This window comes from Pithys albifrons, chromosome 5, assembly GCF_047495875.1.
Source record: "Pithys albifrons albifrons isolate INPA30051 chromosome 5, PitAlb_v1, whole genome shotgun sequence".
Lineage (NCBI taxonomy): Eukaryota > Metazoa > Chordata > Aves > Passeriformes > Thamnophilidae > Pithys > Pithys albifrons.
This window is the reverse complement of record NC_092462.1, coordinates 949480-963492: the sequence shown is the minus strand read 5'-3', so window position 1 is coordinate 963492 and position 14013 is coordinate 949480. Positions and strand designations below refer to the sequence as shown.

Genomic DNA, 14013 nt, shown 5'->3' with positions numbered 1-14013 from the left:
CAATAATTAGAGTCTCTCTGCTCTATTGAGAAATAATGTGTTGGAGCAGCACAGCATCTCAGCATAAGCAAGGAAAAACCCAGATGATTGATGTGATCTGGGAAATCTCATGCAGAGATGGCATCGGTGCCCAGTCCCAGGGGGCTGCTCTAAACTTTACCCACCATGGGCATCATGGTGGCCGTGCAGGAGGCACTGCCTGTGGAATTCAAACAGCAAATTAAAGCAACAGAGATCACCAGGGGAGATCAAGACTGGCTCACAGACACCTGGGGAACGCTTTGTAAGTCAGGTTTTGTTCTCTCCACCTAACCCATATTCACTCTGGGCTTCTCTCCACACTCTGCCACTTGTGACTCAAACACCCTTAGCCAGGATCCGTGCAGGAAAGGTGTCTGGAGCCAGAGTGCAACCACACGAGAGAGCAGTGTGCTAAATAACTTCTTTCTTTGTGTCTCACCTTTAGAAAACCTCTGCCTGCTTCACTCCCTCTACGCTCTGTGGGAGAACCAGAGCGGATCGTGCAGAGATGGGACATCCCACCGGAGCACTTCCCAAGGCATGGCACCAAGAGAACACCAGGTGTGGGCAGTGACTGCAGCTCAGCACCCTAGCAAGGTAATTCACTCCTGAACACAGCACTGAAGCTGACAGGAGCATATGTGGCAGCAAGGAGACAGATCCAGCCCAGGTGAAGGGTGGATTTATTAAAGGGCTGGGGAATGGTGTCCTTCCCCTGTGCTGCTCAGCCATGGTTTCCATGTGCTGTGCCACCCCAAAGGCAGGGGCCTTCCTGTCCAGCTCTCCTTGGGGTCTGGCCTTATGGGTGGGCAAGGCTGAGAGCAGTTGGATCAGAACCCATCTCTGGAGCATTGGGTGCACCCCGTGGAGGAGCAGCTGAGCTGCCTGCTGGGGTCTGCTCATGGGAGGGCAGTCCCTGCCAGCAGCAGCCACCAGCAGTGCTGGGCATGTCAGCACAGAGCACCCGGGCACTGGCTCTGCTGGGACAGCAGGGGAGCCCCTCTGCAGGGAGCAGAGTGCTGTGGGGCAGGCCCCAGAGCCGGGGCCTGCTGTCCCCATGGCCCCTTGCCAGCCCCAGGCACACCGTGGGGTCTGCCAGTGCCACACACTGGGAGCTCAGATGCGTTCCCAGGGCAGGTTAAAGCCGGACAGAAGTCAGCATTAAAGACAGATCCAGAGATAAGAAAGCTCAGATTTCCATCGATTTACCTCGCCACATCATTCACAAACACACTTTGATCTCGAGTCATCTGTTGCTATAATTACTGAGCGATGGCTGATGCAAACACACTTCCCACTGTGGCTGGGTCACTGCAGCAGGGACTTGCTCTCTCAAGCACTGACCCAAGCCTATGCTCCAATTCCTTTCCCTGTCCAAGGGGCTTCCCACCGAGGGTTATCTGACAAGTAACTAACTGTGCTTTGGAGAGGAGAGCTGTGTGACTGGCAGTCGGGAAGGCTGTGAGACGTGCATGGAGCAGTCACCGCGGCAAGAGGCTCTGGGACCAGAGAGGGATGTAGAGAGAGCTCATGGCAGGAAGCCAAGCTGCCGAGCCGTGCCTGGGGGCACTCAGGATCAGACAGTTGGGTGCTTATCTGCGGGTGATCCTGCACCTTTTGATGTTCCCCTGCTGCTGTTTGGACAAGCCCATTCAGGAGCTGTTCCAGAAAAGCCACTGCACTGTACGGTTTTAGCCGAGCAAGGCAGGATCTGCTCCTCCATGTAAACAGCCCTTCAATAAAACAGGTGCATTGTGTCTCCTGCCTCCGCGGCGGGGTCAGCCCCGTGTGCCTCCCGCTGCTCCCCTGCCTGCCATGGCATTCCCAGCGACAGGCCACAGCCCGCCCTCCCCTGCTCTGATGCTGCCTGCGGGCTGCAGGGGGTGTGCCGGGGAGGGGAGAAAACACTGCTGCGTGAAGAAGGGCGAGGGGAAACCACTGGGAGCAAGGGTGACAACAGAGAAAACCCCTACTGTCCTGGGGACAGGAGAGAGAGGAGCTCCTCTAGAGATGCTGACCCCCCAAGTGTGCTTGCAGACGTTGTTCCAGGGGTGTCTGGGTATCTCTGGCTGGCTCGGGTTTGGTGGGAGACCTCCCCCACTGTAAGTTAGAAGCTGCCTTGGTTCTGTCTGAACTCTCTGCCCTTTGTCTCTTTTCCTGTCAAGAGCAGCAATGACGTCAGAGGCCCTGAGTCATGGGCAGCCACGTTAGCCCAAACCTGTGCCCTCTGGTCTTTAAGAAAACCTTTCCTAAAGCAGGACTCTCAGCCGTGTTAAAGGCCAGTTTAACCAAGTAGGCTGTTGCCATCGGGAAAGGAGAAGACATTTATTGTGTTACCAGTCTGCACTTTGCATATCAGTGGTTTCCATGTTGGCTCACTTGTCCTCCCCATCCGTGCAGTGTCACTCGCTCCCGGGGCAGTTACAGTCACCTTCTGTATCTCAGCAACTGCCACACAGGGACTAGACTTAAACAAACAGGAACAAGTAGCACACAGGAAATGAGGACAGAAAATATTTATGGGAAGTGGAATTTTGAGGAACAGGCCACTTAGTGAAGTTTGTTTCAGATGCTCTGCTTGGAGGCTCTTTTGCTTATGTGTCACATAATTTCTTAGGCAGGAGACAGGGGCATTTCCCTGCGTATGTAACTGTAAGTTCTTTATACTAAAACCACAGAAGGGGCTTGAATGTGAATAAAAACTTTGAAAAGGCCAAGATTTCAGAAGCTGAAGATCCATGCAGGAGGTTCCAGGTTAATCCTCGCTGTTGCAGTGGTGGTACAGTCTCTAAGAGGAGCCTTTTCCAGGTTTCTTTTGCCTTGGATCCAAATCCATCTAGCTCATTCCAGGAGGTCACAGGCCAGAAAGCCTGCAGCTTGTCCCAGCCTCCGGCCATCCTGAACACCCTCAGACCTGAGCACCAGTGTGCCCAGGCCAGGCACATCTGCTCCTGGAGGGGCCTCTTGGCCTCCCAGCCTTGCTCCTGTGCAGGGTATCATCCCTTTGTCTTACCTTTGTGTTTCCTTTCCACAGGGACTGCTCCCCTTCCCTTATTCTGCCTCCAAGGGATACCCGCGTTTTTCATGGGTCTCTTTGTGTTACAATTTGCTTTAACAAGTGCGTTTATTACCATCTTAAACACAATGTGTCATCACTGCCTTTTGACAGATAAGTATTGTCACCATTGTCAAAAGGAAACACACGAATGTTATGGCAACAAAGCAATTGCACTGTCAGAGCTGCCAGTTCACGATTCTTAGGATTCCCATCCCATGGGAAATGTCCAGCTCTGGGCTTTGGCTCCTCTCCAGCCGTGGAAAAAGCCACAGAATCACTGCTGATAGAAAAGAGGCTCCACACACTTCAACCCTCCTGTTTTTCTGACATTCCCAGTGACTGTTAATGCAAACCATTGAGTACTATCTGGGGTCATTGCAGTTCCACTGCAGGTGCTTTCTGGAAGGAGGAACAGCTGAGCTCTCTCATCCCTGAGAGTAACTCACTCTGCATTAGCATCCCCGAACTCCTGGGGGCCTCCAGGCCACAGGCGCCCTCTGGCTCTGCACGGACCAGCCTGGCTGAGGCTCCTCTGTGTAACACGTGAAGCTCCTGTGTCGTAACAGCCCATTCCCAGCTCCCGGGCAGGGAAGCCAGTGGAAAAGTACTGCCGGGATGGACTTCCCTCACCCGCTCATCAAGGGCCAGTGACACAACGCAGCATGCCCGTGTCCTGCATTGCCCAAGCGCCCTCTGCGCTAGGGAGGGACCTCCTCCCTGGCTGCAATAGATGGGGCTGATAAGGTGTGCCCACGGCAGCGCGGGGAGTGGGTCACACGGGGCACCGCCGGGGGTGGCAGCGGCACCAACGGTGTCACGTCTGGCTGATGGATGTATCACCACCTCCATTGCAGAGGGGATCAAAGCAGCTATAAATAGCTTGGGCAACCTGTCCCCCGTGAAGGACTGTAAAGAATACTGGTTTTTAGGTCACAAAACAAGCAATTATGTGCCAAGAGGAAATTGCCCAAATATTTGCAATGGGTTGTTGCTTTTCTTAAATTCACCCTCATGGTGTGTCGGTTCCAAAGGATCAATCATGTTTCCAAAAGGCCCATGTTTCTGTAATGACACTGGGTGTCCAGTTAAACCAGATGTGCCCTGCAGTCTGACCCTGGGAAATGTGGTGGGGATGGGGATGGCAGGCTGGGAGCCCCTGAGCATTCTGTCCTCATACCTACCTTTCCTGGCACCTAATGGCTGCTCCACAGCCCCCTCAGGCTGGAGGGAGCCCAGCCTTCTGCCTCTGGTACTCCTGCTTCTGACACGAGTCATGCTGACTGGGAGAGGTGATAAACAGCAGCCCACTCTGAGCCCCCTCTGCAGCCCTCCTGTATTTCACGAGGCTTTTCTGGTAGGGAAAGAAGGCAGGAGAAGCCCACCCATGGGGAGAGCCCTGGTGGCAGGAAGGAGGTGGTTGGCAGGTGACATTCAGAGCTCCCACTCACAGCCAGCCCTTCCCTACCAAAAGGAAATGCTCCAGCTTTGAAGTTTATTTGGAAAGCTTTAAAAATATTACTAATTGAGGAACACTTTGCAATGTAAATATGCTCCCTTGGTACGCTGAGGGTTAGATAACAAGCTCATACCTCTTTTAGGAGCACAGCTCGTCCCCACTGCAGCCTCTCTTAGAGGCCTTGAGTTATCCTTTTCCCTTTATTCGTAACAAGTGGTTTCTGTGCCAAAAACATGCCATGTGGAAATGTGTATGCTTGGTGTCTCCCTGAGCAGCTTCATGTCCCATCTGTAGCACTAGACAGAGAACTCCAAAATTCACCCAGCCCAATCCATCTTTGCCAGCAGAGAGTAAAAAGGAATTCCCATCTCCCAAGAGCAGCAGACCTGGGAATCCCAAGAAGTGATGTCCCCCCTGGAGACAGTCCCTCCCTGCTGTGTTGCAGGGGCTGCCCCATGGCTGTGGGCACTGCTGCAGAGCTGGCAGCCATGGCAGAGTCCCCGGGGGGACAGGGAGCTCAGGTGCCTCCACAGGCTGCACTGGAGCCAAGGACCACATGGGAGGAGGGCAATAAACCAGAACCCCCAAGTGATGGATTGTTCCTGCAAGGCAAATACAAGGAGAGTTATCTGGAGCCAGTGTGAACTAAGGAGGGCATGCCGGGGCAGGGGAGGGGTGGGGAGAGGGGAGTGAAAATGGACTGCTCACAAGGGTGGGTGGATGGGTTTCAGAATGGGGTGTAACTCCAGCAAAGCTTCAGGCCAGGTAAGATGGGGTTCCAGAGGGAAAAGTAGGGGACTGGTTTCCTCCTTGTGAGTACTGGCCGTGTTTAAGGCTGTTTTGCCTTATCTGTAAAATTCACACCTGTGGATGCTGCCCTGTAATCTTTACAGCTTTTGGATCTCTGTGAGGGAGCAGTAAAGGTGGGAGCCAGCACATTTCATGTAAGCAGCAATCCTCGAAACACTGCAGTGCAGTTCAACCAAGAAATTTAGCCTTCCTTGCAGCTCCTGGGCATAATTCCCTTTCCTCAGCCCTCAGCCAGCCTGGCATGCCCTGAGACTGGGACCCAGCTGAGCAGAGAGACACTGGCTGGCAGGAGTGCTCCTTTGACACCCGCATCATGATTAAGGGCCAGTGACTCAAGGAGGTCAGGACCAGGTCTTCAGAGAGGAGAGAACCTACCACTGAGAGGAAACAGGCTGCAGGAGATAGCAAGGGCTGGTTTCTCCCTCATTTGATAATGCTGCTGTAGAACTGAGGGAACAGACGTCACTCACAGTCAGTCATTTGCAAATAATCGACCTAAAGTAAACCATGCCCAGGTACTCCTGCTGCAGGTGTAGACAACTTCCAGGTCCTGGCTGGGTGGGGGATTTCCTGTCTGCGTTTGGTTTGTACCTTTTCCAAGGCTTGTGGTTTGCCAGCTGGTTCGTGCCTTCCATTAACACCTGCTGCGTGTTTAACTCATTCTTAATTTTACGACTCAGGGAGGGAGGCCTGACTTGTTCAGCTGGCACAGTCTGTCCTGGCAGTGGAGCCTGTGCCTTCCTCTGCTGCCTGCTGTGAGCCAGAGGGTTTGCTTGGTTTTGTTTTGCCAAAAATTACCTTGATAGTGTAGAAATGGGAAACAAATGGAAAGCAAGGGAGCACCACGGAAGCACAGCTTGCAGGTTATCTCTGTTCATTTGCCAGCAGGCTGTGCAGAGCCAGGCATTGCCCCCTCAGTCTCTTGGATAGGCACCTTTTGAGGGAGAAGCCATTGGAAATGGGGATTTCCCTCCCTCTGGTTCTTTCCTGAGCAATCTGGGACTTGGGGGTTTCTTTGGGGGCCTGGATGCAATACATACACACATGTCTGCAAATGTGCCTGGAAAAGCACAGGCAGAGGTGCAGGGAGAAGCTGAGCATGGGCTCCCTCCTCCCTGGCAGCACTGTGGCCTCGGGCAGCTCTGGGTCAGGGCACCAGGGGCGAGCAGACAGCTGGGGCAGCCCCCAGGCCTCAGCCAGCTCACACCCTGCGGGATGCCAGGCACAGCAGGCACAGCTTGGGCAGCATCCTGCACGGAAAGCAGCCCTGCTTCCCACTGCTGGCAAGGAAGGGCTTCAAGAAAAAGCAAGGATCCTCTGTGCAGATCCTGCTCTCATGTGACTGAGAGCTGCTGTCAGCCCTGTCATCCTCTCAGAGATGGAAAGATGTGCTGCATCATCCATCCTCTTATCCTGACCCTTCAGGTGGGACATTCTTCAGAGAATTGCAGCAGAAAATCTGCAGGTAATAGATAGCCATAGACAGGTCAAACTGCATGTAGCTGAGGAGCAACTGTTTTGACTAATGTCCTGTTGCATACCATGAAGCAACTGAGAAGAAGGAATAACAGTCACATTATCTGCTCAATCAGAACTGTGCACCAAGCTCTGATGAGGAGCTGTGAGTGTCACCAGGAGCATTAAATAAGAGGTGAAGACTGAAGAAAATTTCTGCATACCACCCCATTGTAAAAGCTGCCTTGCAAGGGTAAGAGCAGAAATGGGGAATTTCTCACTTGGTCTTTTCTGTTGAGGTCAGAGCAGGAGGTTTCCAGAGCAAAGGGCAGAGTGACTCAAGTGTACATGAAACTTTGCCGGGAAATTGTCCCAAGTCCTACAGTTCTGACATCAGAGCACTTCACCCTGAGCACCAGGCCCAGCCCAGGCCCTCACATGCTCTGTGAGCAGAGCAGGGCCACTCCAGTTTCCAGGGCCAGGCCAGGGGCTGCAGGGGTGATGGCAGTGCCCCAGAGAGCACAGGCAGTGCTCAGCTTTGGGCCAAAGGCAGCTGCCACAGCTGCCCCAAGTGCAGACACTGCTGAGCACTGTGTCCCACCCGTGGGCTGCGTGTTAGGGGGCAGCCACACCTGGGTCCTGCCACAGGAGCAGGCACAGGGACCCTGCTCACAGTGGAAGCCTTGGAGGAGTTGCCCAAGCATCCCCCTTCCTTCCCAGGGAAGCACATAGCGTGCAAGACAGCATTGGCTCAGACAGCTGATGACAAGCTGAGTGTAGGTGTCTGAGATTTAAAAAAACACAACAGAGAAAGTTTGTTCTTATCCAAGCGGATTTCCTGCAGCGATGAGTGAGCCTGGCATGTTTCCACTCTACCTCTGGCATATGCCTGTACAGCTGGGCTGGCTGACACAAGCTCAGCCCTTTCTAGTGAGAAAGGAGCTGTTGCCCTCCCAAGTTTAGAGCCTGTTCTGTCCTGGCTCTGCTGCAGCAGCCCCAGCCCCTGTGCAGCCTCTGGGGCAGCTCTGCAGGAGGCAGCAGGGGGACCTCGCACGCATCTTGCTGCTGACACCTTGGTGATACCATCCCTGCTGTCTTTGCTCGCTGCCCTGAGCCAAAGCCAACTACCTCTTGCCACCACCAGCAGCAGTAATTCAGAGCCCGGGCAGCCCCCATATTCCTGTACTCACTCAAGGCTGTGACAGGTCAGAGAAGCCCTTTGCTCACCACAAATCCTACCAGTGCTCTTTAGCCACCTTGGACAGTGTTTTTCCCTTGTTTCAACTAAACTTGCATCCTGACACTGAGCCAGCTGCTGGGACTATTTTAGGTTGAGGATTGACAGACTTAGGTAGCAGGAGAGTAAGTTCTATTGCAGCTGTTTGTTTACAGCTCTGTTTGAAACCAAAAGCAACCCTCTAGTTAGCTTGGAAACCATTCCATTTGTGTAACCTCTGCATCTGCAGTGTTGGAGATCCAAACCTGCAACTCTGGCTCACTATGACATCTGGTGGCCACACTGGAGCTCAGAGGGCGCCGGGGTGTCTGGTAGCAAAGCATTCCCCAGGATCACTGTGGCAGGCCCAGATGGATGGAGAGCCCTGCCCTGGAAACGTTTCTTCCACGCGTGTAACCTCAGCAGCCACAACGCGTGTGTGGCAGCTGCAGCACCGGCTGGGTTTGGGCCATCCGTGGGCACACCGTGACATCTGGTGGCCACACTCGGGCTACACGGCTGTGCGCCTGTAACTTGAGTCTGGCTGGGTTTATTTCATCTGTGGTCACAGCATGACATCTGGTGGCCACACTCGGGTACACCTCTGTGAGTTTGTTACTGATTCTGGCTGGGTTTATTTCATCTGTGGTCACAGCATGACATCTGGTGGCCACACTCGGGTACACCTCTGTGAGTCTGTAACGGATTCTGGCTGGGTTTATTTCATCCGTGGTCCCACCATGCCATCTGGTGGCCACACTCGGGCTACACGGCTGTGCGTCTGTAACTGAGTCTGGCTGGGTTTATTTCATCTGTGGTCACAGCGTGACATCTGGTGGCCACACTCGGGTACACGTTTGTGAGTCTGTAACGGATTCTGGCTGGGTCTGATTCATCTGTGGTCACACCATGACATCTGGTGGCCACAGTGGAGCTCTGCAAGTGTTGGGACATCTGATAGCAAAGCATTCTCCAGAATCACTGTGGCAGGTCCTGATGGATACAGAGCCATGTCTGGGAATTCCTTCCACTCATGTAAAGCCAGCAGCTGCAACGCTTGTGTGCCAAACCTGCAGCTCTGGCTGGGTTTGGCCCGTCCGTGGTCACACCGTGACATCTGGTGGCCACACTCGGGCTACACTTCTGTGAGTCTGTAACTGAGTCTGGCTGGGTTTGGCCCGTCCGTGGTCACACCGTGACATCTGGTGGCCACACTCGGGCTACACTTCTGTGAGTCTGTAACTGATTCGGGCTGGGTTTGGCCCGTCCGTGGTCACACCGTGACATCTGGTGGCCACACTCGGGCTACACTTCTGTGAGTCTGTAACTGATTCGGGCTGGGTTTGGCCCGTCCGTGGTCACACCGTGACATCTGGTGGCCACACTCGGGCTCTGCAGGCATCATGATCTCTGATAGCAAAGCGTTGCCCAGGATCAATGTGGCAGGCCCAGATGGATATAGAGCCATGCTGAAGGATAAACAAGGGCTAAATAATCCCCTTGTCAGGGTTTTCCCTTGCAGACCTGCTCGTGTCCTCCCAAGCCACCGGGAGGAGAATGCAGCCTGCAGCAAACCCACTGGCCCAGGCTCAGTTCAGCCTCAGTGTCCTTGTGGAAGTTCAGCAGGGAGAACATGTCTCCAATGAGGGACAGGAGGGCCTGTGCTAATGGCTTAAAGCTGAGCGTCTCAGGTCTCCCCTAGCTAGTGGAGAAGCCTTGTTTCTCTTTGCCTTTGGACCATTTGTACATCTAGGGCATAAGCTCTTCATCCAGAGCCATGTCCAAAGCCGGGATGGATTTGCAGGTGTAAGCCCAGCCCACAGAGGGAGCCTGTACAGTGGGAGACGAGAGTGCAGCAACATGGCCCCTCTGCACTGAGGCAGCAGAGATCCTCCCACTGTACACCTGCTTCATGTCTTAGTCTGCAAATAGCAGCTGTGCAGAGACTTTGCTCCACTCTGCACTTTGTTCTGAAAGAGGAGGGAGGAACAGACAGCACAGGCTGAAACTTGGAGTGAGTCAGATGCAGAATGAATAAGGAAGGTCTTTCAGGTAACATCCAGGGGAGTGTGTTCAGGTGCAGGCAATAACCCACAGGTGATTGGGAGTTGAAGAAGCTGATTTAGTCATACAAGTGCTGGCAAAGCTTCTCTGTAGACTCGTGCACTTCCATGATTTGGATCCTGTTCTGTTGGAAATGATTGAGGTCCTTGTCCCCAGCACCAGCTCTGTCCTTGTCCCCAGCCTGGCTCCAATGTAGAGCCAAGAAGCCCCGTTGGGGATGCAGACCTTGCCTTCCCCAGCCTCACCACATGGCTCCCTGGTGCAAGGCAGGGTGTTTAGGATCCCCTGCCCTGCCAAGAGCCCTGGCTGCACCAGAGAACTCAGCAGCCATAAGGGAAGCTCTGGGACTCCCTCTGTGGTGGTGAAACAGGTGAGAGCCTTTTCACTGCGTGAAGATTGGGCACAGTGTTCCTGTACTGTCTTTGTTGAGGTCAGAGGCTGCTGAGCTGGGGACATATCCGTGCTGCCCTGTTCACCTTCATGGTGACACCTCCAGGCCAGCCAGTGATTCCATAAAAGTCAGCCTGTCCTTCCCTTGCCTACGTGGAGACGCAGCACCAGAAGAGTCAGAACTGGCTCATTGCTGGCTGCTGTGACCTGTGTGCTCTGTGCCAGCCCTGGGAGCCCCTCTGTTCCTGGGCTGTCACGTGGCCTGGCCACCCAGGGGCAGCACACAGATGTGATCTGGGTGCAGGGGCTGTGCCTGCTCATGTGGCTGGGGGCGCCCAGCTGTGCTGTGCCTCAGGTCTCACTGACAGTCAGGGCTAACTCACTGTTCCTGGTGCTGGGCTCCCCTGGCACGTGCTGTCCTGGGCCGGTGGAGGCCCCTCTGTGGCACTGACCCTGCAGCACGTGCTCCCCAGGGCCCCTCCTGTGTGCAAAGGCACTGCCCTGCAGAGCCACGGCCCTCCCTGACTCCCTCCATTGCTCCCTCCCTGTCTCCCTCCATCACTCCCTCCCTGTCTCCCTCCATCATTCCCTCCCTGTCTCCCTCCATCATTCCCTCTCTGTCTCCCTCCATCGCTCCCTCCCTGTCTCCCTCCATCGCTCCCTCCCTGTCTCCCTCCATCACTCCCTCCCTGTCTCCCTCCATCAGTCCTTCCCTGGCTGCCCCAGGAGCTCTTGCACTGCTTCTGGTAAGACACGTGTCCTACCAGCAGCCCTTGGTGACCTGACTGTCCCCTCCCTGCCCAGCTGTGACACTCCAGCCCTGAGGCACAGCTCTGCACCGATGGTATCTGAGGCCTTGGCCTGACCTTCACATGAGCCTCAGGGTTCGCAGCCATTGCATCACCATTTGCTCCCAGGAGCGTGTCCTTTATCCAGACCAGTGTCATAAGGGTATTGGTTTTCTATAGCAGTGATGGGAAGCAATCACAGGCTTGCCCTGCCCCTGTTCTTATTTCTGAAATGTCGTTTCAAGTCAGTGTCATGTTCTGGGACCTGCTTCTTGGAGCAAGGAGCTGGGGATGTACAGAGTTAGGAGAGCAGCTTGTAAGTGCCACAACTACCTATGCAGTGACAGGGTCACCACCTGCCTCCACTGAGAGGGTGGAACTGAGAAATAACAACATGATAGAGTCCCACCTCAAACAGCAATGGAGAGGGGGAGTGAGCAAACAAAAATGTGCTGCACTTCTCTTTTCACAACAGTTGTGCTACAGAAGCAAAGTGCACCACTTGGCCCACAACAGGCACTTTGCTCTTGTTTGATGGCAGTTGTCCTTTTGCAGCTGCACAATGAGTGTAAGAGGCCAAGGTAACCCAGTCAGCCTTCTGTTTAAAGTGGAGGTGCTGCTTGGTGAACACTTGGGCACTCAGGAGGAACAGGAGAAAAGGTCCTGCTTCTCCTGCAGGTCTCTGGGGCTGAGGGACCATGGCAAACCTTGCTCCTGGGAAGGATGGGCTCAGGGAGTGAGGTGGCCAGGGGAGAGCAGGAGGGCTGATTATCCTCTTTATGGACAGGAGAGTGACACTGTGGGTGGTGAGGGGGCACTGGAGCCATCCCAGTGTTTGGCAGCACTGAATCCCTCCCACAGCACTGCCAGCCAGCCAGAGGCTTCCACAGCCCCACACCTGCCTCCCCAGTGCCACACAGCCCAGGGATTTGATTGCTTGGTAACCAATTGCCCCCTTCCATCAGTCTCCAGTCTCCCTCCATTCAAACTTCCCTCATTCCTATAGTTGCCTATAGTCTTCCCAGTAAAGCAAGGACCTCTTAAGCTTCTATGCAGTGCTGAATACTTTGTTTTGATTCAATTTTCTAGGAAGAACTTCACAGATGAAGAGGGTTTGGCAGTTTTTGAGCTTGCAGAAGCAGAGCCTGCATAACACAGGTGAGGCTGCTTTTTCTTCCCTGAAATCTGTACTTTGCAAACAACTGATCCAGAAACAGTGTAGCAGCACCCATCTTAAATGCCAAGGGCTTCCCATGCTCAGGCAGCACGGGACCCTTCCTGGAAACCTTTCCTGGAAACCCTTCCTGGGAAGGGTGTGCAGGCAGGACCTGCCCTGCCTGGCCTGGCCGTGGTGGGTAACCCTCAGCTTACACAGGTGGGGTTTGGTGCTCTGCTTTTGGCATAGTCTCCTCAAAACTATCTGGTCCTGCTCTTCCCTGCTGGTGTTCTCTGCAGCTCAGCTCCTCCCTCTGTCTCTCTGTATCAGTGTCAGGAGGTGCAACAAGCAAGACAGACATGTGTGATGCATTTCCCTAAGCAAGACAGACATGTGTGATGCATTTCCCTAAGCAAGACAGACATGTGTGATGCATTTCCCTTCTCACTGGCCCCAGCTGCCTCCCGTGACAAAGAGGCTCTGGGGAAGGGATCCAAACACTGCAGAGTCAGGAAACACACCCTGTGTTCATGATGTGCCAGGCACGATGGGACAGGCAAAGATTCAAAGAATTAAGCATAAATGTAATTTTCATCACACAGCCAAGAATGCAGACAAGCCAATGCCTCCTGTGCAAAGGCTGTCACCTGTTTGACAGTGACACAGTTCCACCAGCATGGACACAGACCACTGGGGTGGTGCAATGAAATAATCCACAAAACAGGTGTGCTAATTGGGAAGGGCACTTTGGACAGGCTGCCTTAAAACCTGTTAGTAACCAGTTTGTCTCCTGCACTCCCTACCCCACCAAGGTATCTCTTCCTTCATTGCTTGCAATTTTCCACGTTTCAAAGTTGCATCCCAAAGGAAGAACTTCCCAAGCACAGCACTGAGGAGAATGGCAACAAAAAGCATGTTGCAGCATCCCAGTTTTTGGGAGGCCACTGATTTCCAGGCAGGGCTCCTGATGCATCAGGCAGATCCTCCATCATGTGCCTTGTGCTTTCACAACCTGAGGCCGAGTTTATTTTGTGTGATTTTGTCTCACGGTGCGAGGAGAAGGTTCCTGTATTTTCCCTCTCTGCCACTCTCCCTGCCCCTTCCCTGCACTCAGAGGCCCATCTGAACAGCTGGCAGGGTCACCTGCTCGTTCTGCCCTCAGCATTCACAGACACCTCACAGAGCAGCCCCCAGAAGACAAAACATGTCCCCCCTGGTCCAAGCCTACAGGGCACATCAGCCTCACAGGTGTTCATACACAGCAAAGCCACGGGGCTTCCTGACCCCACTGCTCCTCCCCTGGCCCTCCTGCTCTCTCCTGAAGGATCCAGCACTTCCAAAGAACAGCAGCTTTCTGGGAGGGCTGACAGAGATGGGGAGGAGGTCCCAGCAGATCAGCAGGTCTGCCTTGTCCAAGCAGGGGTGGGCAAACTCAGCAGCAGCTCCCTGGGGGTGGCACTGCTGCCCATGGGCCCTGCTCACCTGAGCACTGAGGCTGCCACCTCTGCCAGGGCTCTTCAGGAGAGGTGGTGGGAAAACTGACTGCCCGAGACTGGCACTGCAGCCCTGGGTACTGCCCCCCATGCGCTCCTGTCCCCT

General features: G+C 54.2%; 1 long non-coding RNA gene across 1 annotated transcript in view; it reads left to right on the top strand.

Moving 5' to 3' along the window:
* Window positions 1-12401, top strand: part of LOC139671991 (uncharacterized) — a 29100-nt gene extending 16699 nt beyond the window's left edge. Inside the window, exons 3-4 of the long non-coding RNA XR_011697836.1 lie at window positions 467-618; window positions 12348-12401. This is a non-coding gene — a long non-coding RNA (uncharacterized lncRNA). The remainder of the gene's footprint in view (window positions 1-466; window positions 619-12347) is intronic.
* The last annotated feature ends 1612 nt before the right edge of the window (window positions 12402-14013 follow it).